Source organism: Hyla sarda, chromosome 10, assembly GCF_029499605.1.
Source record: "Hyla sarda isolate aHylSar1 chromosome 10, aHylSar1.hap1, whole genome shotgun sequence".
Taxonomy (NCBI): domain Eukaryota; kingdom Metazoa; phylum Chordata; class Amphibia; order Anura; family Hylidae; genus Hyla; species Hyla sarda.
In genome coordinates this window covers 25,195,149-25,214,303 of record NC_079198.1, presented here as the reverse complement: position 1 = coordinate 25,214,303, position 19,155 = coordinate 25,195,149, and the positions used below count along the sequence as shown (strand labels likewise).

Genomic DNA, 19,155 nt, shown 5'->3' with positions numbered 1-19,155 from the left:
CAGCACCCCCGGACTCACAGGCGCAAGGACTCTGGTCTCCCGCAGTGACAGACCGCATCTATGAGCATATCACAGGCCGTTATCCAGTATCTGTATCTAGGTCTCGGACCATAACAGTGCCCTTTTCGGTTTTCTAGTAGATGTAAATATGAGAAGGTTTCTCCTACAAAATAGTTTCCTCTCAAAAATAGGTGAAGAAACACAAACCAACTCACATTGATCGGATTCAGACCTAAACTAGTAACTGTTCAATACAGTCAAGGTTCCTGTCCAGCACCAGTGATACTGGTCGGCTAGTCAGATGTCCCAGCCGTACTATTACCAATGAAGACAATAGGGCAAACATATAATGGATGAAAACTATGTCAGATGTAATGTACAGGGCCTAAGCTGACCAGGTCATTGGCCGAGACTGGTGTAAAATAACTGGTCTGTGTGGTTTTCTGCTCACAGTTCAGGAGGACATGTTGTATGTTGGTCCTCCTGTTGTCTACAAATCCAAGAAACCAGGAAAAACACTGAGGCAGTGGCATTTCCCTCAATGAACACAAAGCAAATATCTATAGTCATTTTATGATTCTCCATGTTTACAAATCAGCGCACCAGGTGTATCCGTGTAATAACCCGATGTGAGCAAATATTGGAGATTGTCCCTCAGCGCCGTATATTAAGATAATGTGCTAGTAAATCACTGTACAGATTCTGTGCAGTTCCAGGAGCAGTTTGGTTGTATCGTGGTGGTGATATCATGGTAAGTAAATATGAAGTCACTTAGTCATGTTCAATTACACATTAGAAGAGGAAGAATTAGACTATTAATGGAAAATGATAAAATACTTATCCAGGGTTATCATGGAAGGGAAAAAAAAACGAAATCTAAGGCCAGGCTGGTAAGAACATAATATGGCCATGACTGCTTTTATTCCTCATAATATGTCCGTTCTAACAGGGGTATGGAGAGAAAATAAATGAACGAGAAAGAGTATGGGGGGGGGGGGAATCAGAATTTTCCAACTGACTTGGCAGCGTACAAGTACTGTATATGTGTAGGTATCCTGTCCACCTTGCCTTTGATGCCCTCGATCATCCAGATCATTGACATATATGGTTAATGAGAATATATTTTGCACAATAAGGGTACGTGCCCATGCAGTGAAAAATTTAGGATTTAGTGTAGTCGAAAATCACATAGCATTTCCTCACTGAAAACTGCAAAATATGGGGACAAATATTTTAGAGTCAAAGGGTACTGCGCTGGCCAGTGTCCGAAACGTTCCAAATGCTGTTTTCGTGCTGCGGGGGTCGGGCACGTCCCTTGTAGCATCATGGTCACACCCCCTCAATGCAAGTTAATGGGAGGGGGCGTGATGACAGCCACGCCGCCTCCCATAGACTTGCATTGAGGGGGCGTGGTCATTACATCACGAGGGGCATGGTTGACCCCCCGCAGCACGAAAACCGCGTTTGGAACATCTACTTCCGAACACTAGCCAGTGGAGTACCCCTTTAATGCAGATTTTGTCATCACTTTCATGTTATCTGAATCATAGGTCATTGAGGTGGTTCTGCCTGCTCGGTCGGCCTTGACTGTTAGGTCCCTCCCAATGCCCATACAGTTAGAGATCTATCAATCATTGTTGGTGGGGCAGGGAGAAGCTGAAGGGCATTATCCCCATACCTTGTGATTAAAGGGGTATTCCATGCAAAACCTTATATATATATATATATCAACTGACTCCGGAAAGTTAAACAGATTTGTAAATTACTTCTATTAAAAAATCTTAATCCTTCCAATAGTTATTAGCTTCTGAAGTTTTCTGTCTAAATGCTCAATGATGATGTCACGTCCCGCGAGCTGTGCATGATGGGAGAATATCCCCATAGGAACTGCACAGCTCCTGGGACGTGAGTCATCAGAGCAGTAAGACAGAAAACAACAACTCAACTTCAGAAGCTAATAACTATTGGAAGGATTAAGATTTTTTTAATAGAAGTCATTTATAAATCTGTTTAACTTTCCGGAGCCAGTTGATATATAAAAAAAAGTTTTGGCCTGGAATACCCCTTTAAGGCAGCATGAAAGTGATGACAGGGTCCCTTTAAAGTAAATGGAGGAAATCCACAATGAATTTGCCCATGTCAATTTCCCCATGGATTTTGAGCTGATTCTTTATTGCAGAATTTGGCTAAGATTAATTTTTAAGAAAATCTTTAAAACTTATCCAGGGCTGGGACAAGGATTTTTGCCACCATAGGCAAAAGCTAATTTTGCTGCCCCCTGACTCCACCCATTGGCATGTCCCACCTTACTACTGGGGTGACACACTGCAACAAACCTCCTCCCCATGTAATCCCCTTACTACTGGGATGACACACATCAGGGAGGGTGGGGTTATGGTGGTGCTGCTGGTTGAGCGAATGGTTCGAATGCTGGCTGTCTAACTTTCATGTGACAGGCAGAACGGCAACCCCTTTAAGAGGGCACTCTAGGCAGCTGCCCATTTTGGCTATAGGCAGAGCCGGCCCTGATTTTATCCACTTTGTGATCCTAAAAGCTGTATGACCCACAACCTGCCCTGCTTTGGGTCTAGAGACATGCTTCTACTCTAGACCAAAGCAGGGTCAACACTTGGTTGAATGTTTACCAATATAACCTATTGAGAGTTTCAGATCCACCATATTCTTTGTCAGATGTGATAGAGCAATGGAGGCTCCCAACTGATCGTCCAGTGCAAATGTGAACATAGCCTAAAGATGAGGGTTGTCTTTGCATCCAGCGGTGTAACTATAGAGGGGCCCATAAGGTCTCTTTCCTATAGGAGTAGTAGTTAACAGTTCAATCTACCAGCTAACTAGGAGGCGGGTATGACAGCCCATATAAAGTATAGGGTGATAATGTACTGTAACACTTTCTTGGCAGTCGGGCTTGGCTTGAGATTATAATGTTGATATTGTATGCAAATTATACTCAGGTTTTGATGGATGACATAATAAGTGCTATTTTACATCACAGGATATGATACTGTAAGCATATAGTTCCAGTGTAGCGATAAAACAATTGTTCCACCTACAGGACAGCTTGAAACGATGACCAGCTTGACCAGTTTATTTATTGGGGAACCTTTTAAAAATAAGGGATTGTATTCATCCTGACCAGGCAGGTTTTATGCCAGGGAGAGCTACGGACATAAATGTCCAACGGTTACATCTTAACATTGCTGCAGCGGAGGGGGATGCTTCTGGGGGATACGTAGTTAGCTTTGACGTATATAAAGCTTTTGATTCTGTGGAATGTGTATACCTTCGGAGTGTCTTGAGGGTCCTTCAATTTGGTCTTCGGTTTCGGGCGTGGGTACGGTTGCTATATGATAGCCCTAGAGCCAGAGTACGCACAAATCTGGACGTCTTGGATTCTTTTCTGCTGGGTAGGGGTACACGGCAGGGCTGACCTCTATCTCCCTTTTTGTTTGCTTTGGCAGTAGAACCCCTGGCAGCGGCCATCCGAGCTTCCACCTGTATTCATGGGGTACGTAGAAATTCCTTAGAGGAAAAAGTATCCATGTACGCAGATGACACACTGGTTTATTTAGTTGATGTCCAGGGTTTCCTGGGGGCCTTGTTTGTCCTCCCAGATGGCTTTAGTTCCTTCTCGGGTCTCAGGGTTAATTGGGCTAAGTCTTCACTAATGTCTTTGTCGGCGGTGGCGGACCCCATACCCTCTCTTCCTGATGGGTTGCAAAATGTTACTCAGTTCACATATTTGGGGTTGGAGGTTTCTGCTTGTTTGGGGGCTTACGTCATTTGAATTTAGTCCCGGTTCAGTCGTCTGTGACGGTCAAATTGCAAGCCTGGTCCTCTCTGCCCCTTTCCCTAGCTGGCAGGATCAATATCTTCAGAATTATATACTTACCCAAGTTTTTATATCTTTTTCATCTTTCAGTATTTTGTAAAGCGAAGTGGCGTTTTGAGATCCTTCTATTGGTAAGACAAACCTCCACGATTGGGTCAGGCGTTGCTTCAGGTGTCCAACCAGGCTTAGCTGCTCCTAACATGCATAATTAATTTTTAGCGTCTTAATTGGTGTATGCTGCCTAGTGGATCGACCTGGATCTGGCGAATGCATCTACTGCTCTGGCGGGAGCTCTCATGGGTTCGTATGAAACCTTGACTAATACCTTGTATTATATCTACTTCTACTGCCCAGTTGTTGACCCCTATTAGAACTGTGGCTGAGGTGTGGTCGGTGGTCTCCAGATGCTTTCCGTTGTCGGTAATGTCTCCTAGAGCACCTTTGTGGGGGAATCCTCGTTTTGAGCACCTGCAGGACTTGGAGGCAGCCGGCTTCTGGAGTGATCATGGAGTCAAGTTGCCATGCATTTGTTTGGGGAATTTCCTTCTTTCCCTTCTTTTCAAGATTTGTGTGACCGCTTTAGTCTCCCTTGGGGCCGCTAACCGCTGGGTTACAAAAATAAACAATAAGAAATGAAATTCAGAAGGCGGACAACGTGTTTCAAAAGGGGAATCCTTTCTTCTTCAGACCTGAAGAAGAAAGGATTCCCCTATTGAAACACATTGTCCACCTTCTGAATTTCATTTCTTATTCTTTATTTTTTATTTTTGTAACCCGTTTGTATAATAAATCCCCCCTTCTAATCAAGAAGTTTCAGCCATTTATTGTCGCAACGGAGAAGCGCTTTCACAGCAAACGCCGAGGAATTTTTCCAGGGGTTACCCCCGCGTGGGGACTCCTGCCATTTTCTCCTACATTATTGCCACCGCCTGCCAGCGGTCTCGGCAAGAAAGCTGCTCCCGATCACCAACCGAAAAGAACTTTATCACACCGGGGTCTCGAGGACAGCGGCACCCTTCTGCTCACCGTGACTCCAACTGCGCTCTGACCGCAAGGGACCAGTATACATCGAGGGGGCCATCACCACTGACAGCAGCTGCAACATCTGCCAGCGGACTTCACTTGGACATCTGGGACACACCAACTGACTGTACCCATCCCACAGAAGCAGCGCTCCAGAACGCCGACACCGGCTGGCACCCCGCACCACCGGAGACCAGCCAGAACATTGGCCAGCTGTTCCAGCGGTTAGCGGCCCCTGAACCTTGCCGCACACCAGCAAAAGCGCTTCACAGAGTTGTGCCTGGTTGCAGCACAACTCTGAAAGGTGAGCAGAATAATCCCCCCTCCTTTCTCTCCCGACCTACCCCCCTTTAACCCCTAGAATTAAAAGGGTAAAGGCACCATCAAGGCGCCATCTCTGTGTTTTTTTTCTTTTTACATATTCTAACTGTTAACTTGTAAATTTACAAATACAAAAAAAAAAACAAGGGATTGTAAAAAGTGGACATCGGAGTTCAAAGTAAGTTAAATTCTTCTTACCCTTAAAGATGCTCTTCCATGTTCCTTGTCGGGAAAACCACTTTTTATAAGGTGTCCAGAATTAGGGAAAGGAGAGTGACAAACGCTACATGTCTTAGGTGGCTCGTTGCTCTATTCCAAAGAATATTTGGACATTTGCTACAATAACCCGTGGACAAGGACGTGGACCTGAACAGATGGAAGAATTTCCATATCTTTCTAGAGTTGCTTTTATATGTTTAATAAAGCTTTTGTCTATGGCTCCATTATCTTTCACATCGTAGACATTCAAAGAGCATTCCACTTGGACATTTGCATGTTTCAGATATGATCCTTCTCTTCCTAAAGAACAGTGTATCTACTTTAGCATGGAGTATTTGAAAGCGTGAATACCAAGAATGCAAATAAGTCCTTCCAGGACAGATGGCTTTCATTTGCAGCCCACCTCTATATATATATATATATATATATATATATATATATATATATATATATATATATATATATATATCTCTTTTAGCTTTTTTTTGGAAGAGTAAAGTGTACCCAATCCATGGAGCCTGATAGTGGCCCATGAAGTTCCTTACTCCTTACTACAGTAGGCAGTCTGCTGCTGCCGTGTAGTACCTTAGTATGATATTTCTGGATATGGCACCTGATGGGGAAAAGTAGGTACAAGATCTTTTTTCCTTCTTGGGTTCTATGCACTTGACAAAATCCCTTATGAACTTGGAGACTGAGAATATGACTCCCTGTAATCCCAAACCTGTATTGCAGCTGCCACGAGGGTACGCTATAGATGTTGCGGCACTTGGTACTTGTAGTACTCCAGGTAGAGATCCTAGTGTCGTGGCAGCTAGAGGACAATGGTTGGACCCAAGTACCTTTCTAGCAACCGGTACAATTTTGTCAATAGGGGGTCTGCACATGAAATCTATGACCACATGACATAATATCTGGGTGCAGGTGTACAATGCCCATGATGTTGTTGCAAATAATAGCAACGAGACACACTTGGAACAGAACAGTTCCTTTACTGAAGAAAATTTCTATTCTAATAAAAATAAAATAATACATGATACAAAGTATCCAAACAAGAATTGAAAGATGGCACTCACCCGAACAGCGTTCTGGTTCCGAGAACTTTATTCAGAATATCATCTTCAGTGCATAAGACAGACACGCAGCGGTCCCCGCTGCATGTCTGTCTTATGCACTGAAGATGATTAGAGATGAGCGAACTTACAGTAAATTCGATTCGTCACAAACTTCTCGGCTCGGCGGTTGCTGACTTTTCCTGCATAAATTAGTTCAGCCTTCCGGTGCTCCGGCGGGCTGGAAAAGGTGGATACAGTCCTAGGAAAGAGTCTCCTAGGACTGTATCCACCTTTTCCAGCCCACGGGAGCACCTGAAAGCTGAACGAATTTATACAGGAAAAGTCATCAACTGCCGAGCCGAGAAGTTCGTGACGAATTGAATTTACTGTAAGTTCGCTCATCTCTAAAGATGATATATTGATATACTGATATTGTCTCTATATTATCTTTAAAGAGTACCGCTCACCCAAAAATATTTTTTTATTTTATAGATAGAAGTATTCTGAACAACTTTCCAATTGAATGTGTTTAAAAATTTTCTTCCTTTCTATTTTAATTTTTCAGTTGAAAAAGTGACCACTAGGGGTTTCCCTAGCTGTCCCGGCTATAGATTTCGAACTCATGCCGACCTGGCATGAGTCGGAAGTTTCATAGTACAGCCGGGACATGTGAGAAGCATGTGATTGCATGCCACTAGGTGTCTCCCTACTAGTCCAGAGCACATTTCCCCCTATCTTTTGCACAGACTTTGGACTCCTGATAGCCTGGCAGATGTCCAAAATCAGGAAATGCTGAGGGGGGGATGGGGGGTTGCAGCCTTATTCAATCATAGCTCATCTCACACTGAACTGCTTTGGGCTGTGTGTAGCAGAGTGAGGGAGGAAGTTCTCCCCTGTATGGCTTCAGATGATGTCACCCCTGCTGGGGAACGCTCCTTCCCAGTCTGTGAATCTGACTGAGACTGAACAAAAAATACAGAGCAATATGAAGGTAGAAAACTAAAAAATAATAAAAATAAAGGCAGGGGGTGGTTTATCATGATGTGGGCAGTGTACTGGGAGGGTTATAAATTTTAACAAGATCATGACAGGTACACTTTAAGTGTTTCTACAAGGAGTGAGGAGGGCTGGAGAATGAGCGATCAGGTAGCTCTTTTGGTGGATTCTACTTTGAACCAGGCAGAGCAACCTGCAATATACTGTATGTAACAACATGAAGGCTGCAGAAGAAAATCTGAACAAAATGTCTAAGACCTACTGAAAAAATATTTTTTTTTGTGGTCTTTGTTACATCATAATACATACAATGTTATGATATAAAATAAAAAAAATGCTCCTAAAAAGCAATTTAAAGGCTACATAGACACCATTTTTTTTTATAAGTAAAGCTGTTTAAAAAATATACTATATCCACCTGCTCTGATTCGCTGCTGCTGCTATTCCAATGGCACATGTTGTTTCTTCCCAAGAAGTTCTATTCCTGTAGGAAATACCATGGGGCACCGTTTCGGACAGTGTTTTTCTGAGCAGGCAGTTCTTAAACGAAAGCGATGACATAGGAAGCAGGGATAAGTGGAGAGCACTGGGTGCTGTCGGGGCAGTAGCACAGGGAAATCAGGGCAAGTAAGTATAGCTTATTTTTTTACTTTTGCAGCACTCAGAGTTATTTATGGAAAATAAATCTGTCTCTGGAAAACACCTTTAATGTGTCATCAGAAAATGACCTATTGTTTACATCAAGTTTTTATGTCAGAAATATTTTTCTGGTTACAAACATGTCCCATACATAAAATAGGGCCTGGAGATGTTCACTGTTTATGTTCATGAAAGGGGTATTCCAGGAATTTTGTTTATTTGACTATGCTACAGGAGTTGTAAAGTTAGTGTAGTTCATAATAAAGTGTCTGCACCTGTGTGTGACGGTTTTCTCACAATTCTTCTGTGATTTTCACTCCAATATTAATTTTTACCAGCATACAAAATGACTGTTGTCTCAGATTTTTCCCAGGCCGCAATGGGGCCGAGACCTGACATCACTAGTCAGCCGATGACAGGGAGCCTGTCTGCTTCAATGGGTAGAGGGATCGCTTGGTGGGAGAGAGATCAATCTGCAACTAATGCAACAGCTGTAGGCACCCTGATTGAAAACCACAGGTCTTTTGAATGAATGCAGCTCACATATGTTTCAATGGGTGTGGTGGCTCATGTGTGGGAGGGAGGAAAATGGAATTGTGGGATTTGTAGTCAAAAAAAGAAACGTTAAACAGGAAATACCAGTTCACAAAAAGCTAGCCACAGTGTTATGGTAATCTCACAACATAGCCATTTAGCCCCAAGACAAGCGCAGATCCTTCCTAAGCATGTCCATTACTGTCTGCCAGGTACGTACTAAAATCACCTTATGTTGAATAACCCCTGAAGCTTATCCTAAAGATTATCTCTAAATGCTGTTAAAAACAGTTCAGGCAAGATGGATGTCTCCATAATAAGTTACTAAAATAAGGAAAAAAATGCAATCAGAAAATAGAAACAAATTAGAAAAAAGATCATATTCCAGTATTTGGTTTTAGTCATTAAAACAAACTTAAAGCTTTTTTTATATAAAATCGTAATCTACCTTTTTTATATCTTTCATTCTCCTGTAGATCACTTTAGACATTCTCCACTGAATCCTGGACTCTTTTCCTTATGTAGTTAATTAATCCACTGATGAGTTTATTTTATAATTATTATTATCCTATGCAAAAACATTAAACAGCATTATCTTAGCCCCTCCTGGATCTGTGTTGTGCATTACTTATAGTAAAACCATTAGTGTCGCCCAATGATGGAGATTGAAGGGGCTTTTTTTTTTATGAGCGTGCACACGGAAGGATTGTGGTTTTTTTTTCACCTTGCAAAAGATTAACAGCCTTGAATTCCAATACACACTGGTTTAAGTTTTACTAGTCTAGTTTAGTTTATAATCTAGAGAATAAAAAAAAATTGTGATCTGACATTCAGCAGTTGTGCCTTCTTTCTGCCATATGACCCAAGTGACCCTGATCGAGTGCGCTAATCTGCATGAAGTGGACCAATTCCTCCAAAAGCTTTAGGATGGACACGTAATAATCTGTAAACTGTGTAATGTCTTAGAGAATAACAGGTTTTGGGATATACATAATATAGGGAACACTTAAACAACACAATGTAACTCCAAGTCAATGACACTTCTGTGAAATCACACTGTCCACTCAGGAAGCAACACTGATTGTGCAAATGGAACAGACAACAGGTGGAAATTATAGGCAATTAGCAAGAAACCCCCAATAAAGGAATGGTTCTGCAGGTGGGTACCACAAACCACTTCTCAGTTCCTATGCTTCCTGGCTGATGTTTTTGTCACTTTTGAATACTGGCGGTGCTTTCACTCTAGTGGTACCATGAGATAGTCTACAGCCCACACAAGTGGCTCAGATAGTGCAGCTCATCCAGGATGGCACATGAATGTGAGCTGTGGCAAGAAGGTTTGCTGTGTACCAGGAGACAGGCCACTACATCAGGAGATGTGGAGGAGGCCGTAGGAGGGCAACAACCCAGCAGGAGCACTGTCAGAGCCCTGCCAAATGACCTCCAGCAGGCCACAAATGTGCATGTGTCCACTCAAACGGTCAGAAACAGACTCCATGATGGTGGTATGAGGGCCTGACGTCCACAGGTAGGGGTTGTGCTTATAGCCCAACACCGTGCAGGACGTTTTGCATTTGCCAGAGAACACCAAGATTGGCAAATTTGCCACTGGTACCCTGTGCTCTTCACAGATAAAAGGTTCACACTGAGATCATGTGACAGACGTGACAGTCTGGAGACGCTGTCAAGAATGTTCTGATGCCTACAACAATCCTCCAGCATGAATGGTTTGGCGGTGGGTCAGTAATGGTGTGGGGTGGCATTTCTTTGCACAGCCCTCCATGTGCTTGCCAGAGGTAGCCTGACATTAGATACTGAGATGAGATCCTCAAACCCTTGTGAGACCATATGCTGGTGCGGTTGGCCCTGGGTTTCTCCTAATGCAAGACAATGCTAGACCTCATGTGGCTGGAGTGTGTCAGCAGTTCCTGCAAGAGGAAGGCATCAATGCTCTGGACTGTCCCGCCTGTTCCCCAGACCTGAATCCGATTGAGCAAATCTGGGACATCATGTCTCGCTCCATCCACCAACTGTCCAGGAGTTGGCGGATGCTACAGTCCAGGTCTGGGAGGACATCCCTCAGGAGACCAGCATGCCCAGGCATTGTAGGGAGGTCACACAGGCACATGGAGGCTACTACTACTACTACAACAACACACTACTGAGCCTCATTTTGACTTGTTTTAAGGACATTACAGAAAGTTGGATCGGCCTGTAGTGTGGTTTTCCACTTTGATTTTGAGTGTGACTCCATATCCAGACCTCCATGGGTTGATAAATTTGATTTCCATTGATAATTTTTGTGTGATTTTGTTGTCAGCACATTGAGCTGTGTAAATAAGTGTCATCAATGACTGAAGATGGTTCATATTTGCATAAAAATGGTCATTTATGAGGGTGGGACTTTTGAAGAAGTCAGTAAGCATGTTTTGCACACGAAAGAACACAAATTATGATCAAAGAGACAAAAAAAAATCATATATTTTATTGTGTTGGACTACTGTTCGTCGGGATGGTCTGCCCTCTTCTTATTCCTTGTCCCCAGCATCTCTTGCCATCTGAATCATAGTCCCAAGCAAGGCTCCTGATCTCATTCTTGGTTCCCATTATGACTCTTTATCTCACTTCTGGTCCCCAGCATCTGATTCATAGTCCCAAACAAGGCTCCTGTTCTCATTTCCAAGCATGCTTCCCCATCTCATACCTAGTTAACAGCATGGGTCTCCATCTTGTTCATAGTCTTCAATATGACTCCCTATCTCTTTCTTGGTCCAAGCATGACTGCTTTAGCTGATTCCTAGTCTATGGTATGGCCCACCTATCATCCTTGATCCCCAAGCATGGCTCCCCACATAACCCATGGCCCCTGGCATAGCTTTTTATTTACTTTATGATAGTATGCATGGTTTAACATCTTATTCCTTATCCCAGCATGGCCCCCCTTTTATTCTTAGTATCCAGCATGACATGAGCTGCCCCCACATTTCTCTCAGCCCCCTGCTTCTGCCTCCCATCGAATGACTTTCACTGATGTTGGGAAGGCCCATTCTGCTCCTTTCTTAGTTTAATGTGTTGCCTTACTAAGGGAGGTTCAACTGAAAGATTTGCTAAGAATATTATTTGGATAAGAGCTTTTATAGGGTCAGCATCCATAGACTATAATAGGGAAAAATTGTCACATTGTCAAATTTGCTAAATGGTCTTTACGGGAGATTTCATTGTATAGAAAATTAATTCTGCATGTCCTAATTTTTTTTTTCTCCGCAAAGCATGAAGAATTCTACGTTTCAAACACTGTGGTGTCACTGTACCCCACATTAATTCATTTCAAAGCAAGCGGGGGAAATGCACTGAAAAGAAACAAAATGGGGGAGATTGATCAAAAGAAGGAATCTGATTGGTTGTTATGGGCAACTGGTCAACTTTTCCTCTACAAAGGTTTTAATAAATCTCTCCAAATGTTTTTAAAGTCACTTTCATGTTGTCCCCACTTAGAGCGAGCCCCGGCTTGTCATTTAAGCACTCCACATGCCTGTGTAAACCCACCCAATAGCTTGTAATGAAAATAAAGTCAGTCAATGTTGCTTTTCGAAACAAAAAAAGGATTTCCATAGATGACATCACAGGAAAGATACAGACGACATACAACTATAATATTCCACCAATAGTAGAAATACACAAAAAGGTCCTCCAGGACATGTATACTTGTCATATGTCAATCTCATATTTGAGTCAACTACGGTATGTCCCTCTGGCCTTACTCTGAGTTCTAAGTACTCTACTTACATTTATCACTGAAATAAATCTAGAGCTTACACTTAGATGATCCAATTTTATTTAGCATGATTAAGGACTGAGCCTTTTTTCACCTTAAGGACTGAGCCCTTTTTTCACAATTCTGACTACCGTCACTTTAAGCATTAATAACTCTAAGATGCTTTTACTGATTATTCTGATTCTGAGATAGTTTTTTCGTGACATATTCTACTTTATTTTGGTGGTAAATTTTCGTCGTTACTTGCATCCTTTTTTGGTGAAAAATCCCAAAATGTCATGAAAATTTTGAATTTTTCTAACTTTGAAGCTCTCTGCTTGTAAGGAAAATGGATATTCCAAATAAATTTTATTTTTATTCACAAATGCAATATGTCTACTTTATGTTGGCATCATAAAATGGACATATTTTTACTTTTTGAAAAAATTAGAGGGCTTCAAAGTAGAGCAGCAATTTTCAAAAATGTCATGAAAATTGCAAAATCTGAAGGGACAGATGTTACAGAACTACAACTCCCAGCATGCCTGGACAGTCTAGGCATGCTGAGAGTTGTAGTTTGGCAACATCTGGAGGGCTACCGTTTGGGCACCACTGTAACAGTGGTCTCCAAACTGTGACCCTCCAGATGTTGCAAAACTACAACTCCCAGCATGCGCAGACAGCCTTTGGCTGTCTGGGCATGCTGTGAGTTGCAGTTCAGCACCCACTAGGAAGGGCAGCAATAAATATCGCTTACTGCCCCCTTCCCCCCCCCCACGTTGTTTCCCTACCTGCGCCGTGATCTCCCCTGATGTCTCTGATGATCGCCGGGCCCCATCGCATCTGGTCCTCAGGTAAAGGCCTCCATCTTCTCCCCCCGTACTGCCCGACATCCAGGGGTGGGCAGAACAGGGGGTTGCCATGGCAACCCACTGTCCTGCGCTGCCATTGGTCAGAATTCAGTTCTGACCAATGGCAGGGGATAGAAGGAGATCGCAGCACTGCAACCTCGCTCCTATCCCTCAGGATGATCCGGGTGTCACTGACAGCTCCGGTCATCCCTATTTTCCGGGTGATCAGGTCACCGGAGACCCGATCAGCCCCGAATAGGAGAAAATCGCATGTCTGATGTCCGATCGCCGACATGGGGGGTCTCAGGACCCCCCTTGGCGATGTGCCGGGATGCCTGCTGAATGATTTCAGCAGGCATCCCAGTCCGGTCCCCAATCGGCTAGCGGCGGGGATCGGAATTCCCACGGGCGTATCCATATGCCCTCAGTCCTTAAGGACTTTAAAATGGGGGCGTATGGATACGCCCGCCGTCCTTAACAGGTTAAAATATAACATAAAGCTCTAGAGACATGATCTACCAATGAATAACAATTGAAGCGTGAGGTTCAATACTGTTGTAGCGCTGAGCACTCTATATAAATATTATCAATATATCCCAAGGGAGTTCAAAAATATCATATGCAACATTATAGTTAATCAATGCAGTATTGTGTCTATTAGTGTCCCCGAAATTTCAGAGCCCACTCCTGAAAATCTCAGTCAGGTGCCTCTACCTACTACTGTACTACATAACATTAAAGTACATAGCATTTAAAGGGGTATCCTGGGATTTTTTTTATTTGACTATGCTACAGGGACTGTAAAGTGAGTGTAGTTCATAATATAGTGTCTGCACCTGTGTGTGACGGTTTTCTCACAATTCTTCTGTGATTTTCACCCCAATATTTCAGGTTTTTCCCAGCTTGCAGTGCGGCCGAGACCTGACTCACTAGTCAGCTGATGACAGGGAGCCTGTCTGCTTCAATGGGGGGAGCGATCGCTTGGTGGGAGAGAGATCAATCTGCAACAGTTCACAAACAGCTAGCCACAGTGTTATGGTAATCTCACAACATAGCCATTTAACCCCAAGACAAGCGCAAATCCTTCCTAAGCATGTCCATTACTGTCTGCCAGATACATACTAAAATCACCTTATGGTGGATAATACCTTTAAAGTGCCAAAAACCTCCTCAGCCATAGTAACTAGGAACCACCGCCTTCCTCAGGGGGCTGCAATGTGTCTATCTTTCTAATCTCACCTTATATATCGTGTTGTGGTGGATATAATTTCCGGGATGCTGTAGTTGCTTCCGGGGACACTAATAGACACAATACTACAATACTTTTCCTGACTGCTATCTCTGGTAAGTCATGTGATCTACCATTGAATATAATGTGCCAATCATGTGGCCTTTGGAGTAAACGGAATAAAGGCGAGAGAAGACAATGTGAAATTGGGCTTTGATCACAATTGCCATTTTCTTCTAATACTGAACATTGATGTCAAATCAATAAGATAACCTTGTTAAGTTAATTTAGGAATAACCTTGAGGTTTTGGGGATAGCTAGGAAATAACCTGCATAGTAACCCAAGGGCCACATATGGTTCAGTAGCCGCTGGTGAAGAACACCTAATATGCTCCTATAACTTTCTATAACCTGAGCTTCTGTGCCCCAGTCTGAAGATGGCTGATCTATGGTTACCTACACTATTCTTCTACCTGTTAGCAGGTTCTAATGTCCTCTATCACCCATTAGGGCAAACACCAGATATACAGTAACATCCTGCACATTCTCATCCGGATTTCTAGCCATAAGACAGGAAGTCTGGGGTCTGGCAGTCTGACCGCTCATTCATTGTTGCTTAATGAAACGTTTTGTAATTTACTTATCACTATACACTTGTTTAGCCCAACATAGTGACCATGTTTTAAAGGTACAAGATTAGAATTTTCCTCCTCAATGCCATAGACCTGGCACTATACTTTATGCTATACATGGATTTAATGGTCTCAGAAGATGGGGTATGGTTATGGAATCTTAATAGATACATAAGTATTCCTTTATACAAAAGAAAAACACATAAAATGTCTGAGATTCTCACATTATTCCTCCATTATTCACAGTACAGTAGTTGGAACCATATTAGTTCTTCTATTGCTTAGATTTATAGTGACAAAACATTAATCCCGTTCTTTTTTTCTTCTGATGCCATATTTAGAGAGGATTTGGGAAGGAATTTTTCCCTTGGTATGGGGCAATTGGCACCAGCCTCATAAGGTTTTTTTTTTCCCTTCTTCTGGATCCACACAGTAGGGTTATAGGACTTTTGTCCTTTTTTAACCGTATCAACTATATAACTATGAATGAAGTCCAGTAAAACCTCCTTGAGAAGACCACCCAAAAATACATTGTAAAGGGGCTGTCTATGGGGGTGGTTTTCTCAAAGAAAATGACCACTATTCATAATGTTGGGTGGAGTTGAAATCAGCCACTTGAAATCTGGTCTGAATAAGGGGGTGATCTTCTCAGAAAGGTGGTCTTACGGAGAAGTTTTACTAGTCACAAATGAACAGACTGAGTGAGTTCCAGTTTTGAAAATATCGTGGCCTCTTTGTTGGAGACTGGGAAAAAAGTGTCAAATAGGAGTCTACCACAAGTAATAAATGTGGTGTAAGTAATCAAAAACAGAATTCTGGTGAATTTGCAATGGTAACTCTGCCCCTTGGTCTGACCTGACCGGTGGGGGTCCAAACATAGAAAGGCATTATGGGGAAGATTTATCAAAACCTGTGTAGAGGAAGAGTGGTGCAGTTGTCCAATCAGATTCCTTCTTTCATTTTTAAAGAGGCCTTTTTAAAAATGAAAGAAGATATCTGATTGGTTGCTATGGGCAATTGCACACAAGTTTTGATAAATCCCCCCCCATTTTATTCCAGTGGAGTCGTAACAGCCGGACCCCCACCTATTGGCCACTGATGGAATTTATGCTATTTGGTACTGTAGGTACTACCCCATTTATTAGTTTTTTTAGTATTAGTTGTTAGTATTAGTTATTTTAGCTGGTTTAGAAGCGACTGTTCTGACATTTTGTAAGATTTTTATTAAAAAATAAAAATAAAATCTGTTGCTCCTCTTCCGAATTTCAGGAACTTACCACTTAATGTTATGTTAATAAAAATAAACTCCAGCTGCACAAAGCAAACACAGAACTTCCCTATCAATGAAGTTACACATTACAATACACCGCTCAGATATCCGTCCTCCTATAACACGCACACATGGATGCCAACAACTGTACTTTTTTTTCTGTAATTTTTATAAAATTTTCCAAAGGAATATAAAACAAACAAAAAGAAATGTCACAGGGTACTTCATGCACTCCTTACCAGACTTCATTGACATGCCAACAAACTAGTATGCTCACTGATTCCCATACTGTAGTTCTTACTGTTTAACGTTATACATTGTTATTTAACAACTGTACATTTAAAGGGACACTACCAGGGGTGTAGCTATATAGGCAGCAGAGGAGGCAGTCACATCGGGGCCCTGGTGCCTAAGGGGGCCCCAATGCACATCTGCCCCATTAGAGACCAGTAATATAATTGGCATATGGGGCCCTGTTGCAGATTTTGCATCAGGGCCCAGAAGCTTCATGCTATGCCTCTGGACACACTGTGGAATTAGTTCACACTGTGGAATTTGTGGGCAGAATTTCTGCCGGAGATCAAGCCAGCGGCACTAGGACCGTGCGGACTGCATTGCCGTCCCCATAGATGTCAATGCATTTCTGAGCAGTTCTTTGCCGTCCTCATAGATGTCAATGCATTTCTGAGCAGATCTTCAAAAAGATCCACCCAGAAATGCATTGCCGTCTATGGGGACGGCAATGCAGTCCGTGCGGTCTTAGTGCCACTGGCTAAATCTCTGGCAGAAATTCCGTAGTGTAAACTTAGCCTAAGGGTCTATTTACACGGCACGTTTTCTGCTTGCGGAATTCCACCTCAAATTAAAGCCCATAGACTTCTATGGGATTCCGCAGTCCCATTCACACTTCAGAATTTCCACTTGTGGAATTCCGCTAGCGGAATTCCAGAAGTGTGAATGGGACTGAAGATTCCCATAGAAGTCCGTGGGCTTTAATTTGAGGAGGAATTCCGCAAGCGGAAATTCCGCCATGTGAATAGACCCTAAGTCATCTATATGTACAAGATAACAATGTTCACACCTATGTACGTCAGGAGGATCTGGAGGCTCTTAGGATGAGATGGGTGAGATAAAATAGTGATTATGGGGTCAGGGATTGTAAGAAAAGTAAACTTGTTCCCAGTCTGGTTGATATTATGCAACAGTGCATTGTTGTAAACTGTGTAGTTAATGGGGTCAATTTAGACTTTTTAATTTAGGTGAGAAGAAATAGATAGATAGATAGATAGATATGGGATCGATAAATAGATAGAAGATAGATAGATATGAGATACATAGATATGAGATAGATAGATAGATAGGAAAGCAGTAGCTGCAGCACTCCAGTATTTAAAAATAAAGTGTATTACTATTAAAATCTACAGGGATGCAATGTTTTTAGCTACCGTGCAGCCTTTTTCATGCTTGAAAGGGGCTGCATGGCACCTGAAACATTGCATCCCTGTAGATATTAGATGGAATAAAGCTACACTGTGTTAACATACTGGAGTGCTGCAGCTACTGCTTTCCTTGCTGGACATTTTGGCCTCAGACTTTGTCTAGACTGCTGTAGATAATACATAGAAAGGATAGACAAATAAATAAAGATATAGATAGATATTAGATAGATAGGTAGATATGAGATAGATAGATATGAGATAGAAGATAGATAGATAGATAGATAGATATGAGATAGATAGATATGAGATAGAAGATAGATAGATATGAGATAGATAGATATGAGATAGAAGATAGATTTGGCCAAATGGTAAGTGAAGCACCTTAATTTTTCATATTTCATTATAGCAATTTAGCATTTCATATTTCATCTATATATATGTTCTAGTGGTGTGCTGCTGTATTCTCCTGCTTGTAGATAGATAGATAGATAGACATAAGATAGATAGATTTCAAGATGCAAGCAGTCAGTTGCCTACAAGAAAGTCCTTGATCATGGGCCAATGTATATTGAGAAAAAAAACCAGATAGATGGATATGAGATAGATAGATGGATATGAGATAGATAGATGGATATGAGATAGATAGATGGATATGAGATAGATAGATATGACATGGATGATTGTAGTATTTATCTAGTATCTGTTTCATATCAATTTATCACAGAAATACATAGATTGTAGACAGATACAAAGTATGTTAGAAGGTTGCAGAACTTTTCAATGTGCAGTGACTGAAGAGGTTTTGCAGGAATACTCTGTGAGGGTGTAGCCTCCCCCCAATGTTCTTCCAGATGCTGTAATACATCATACACGTAGTTCTCCCTGGTACCAGAGTTCTGCCTCATTTTTGATTGGACAACCAGTGGCGGTAGCAGGGACAGCTGGACTGGACAGTGACCGCCATCTTGGTATAACCTTCAGGCCTGTTATTGTTATTATTGCCTTAGAGATATAATCTATTTAGACCGAGTAACTTTGGATTTAAAGTCAAGTTTTTTAAAGTCAAGTTTTCATATTTTTAAAATTGTTGAAAGTTATAACTATGAAGAAGAATAATAATGTTAATAATAATAATAAATAATAAATAATAACATAAACAAGAAAGGGATCATAAGAATAAGAAAGTTTACTTTGTAGCTTATCACAATTGCCTTTGGTAACATTTTTAATTTCACCCTCCGCAGGACAGATTCACCAACTTACTTCTGCACAATATAAACAATATACATATTTTGAAATGTCTTAAAATGACGTAGAAATAACCCAAAGACCCTCTGGAGCAAA

The 19,155-nt window shown here is 41.9% G+C and overlaps 1 protein-coding gene across 1 annotated transcript in view; it reads left to right on the top strand.

Moving 5' to 3' along the window:
- LOC130293482 (transcription factor Spi-B-like) overlaps positions 1–19,155 on the top strand; it is a 57,800-nt gene that overhangs the window by 246 nt on the left and 38,399 nt on the right. The gene's annotated exons all lie outside the window — the stretch shown is intronic.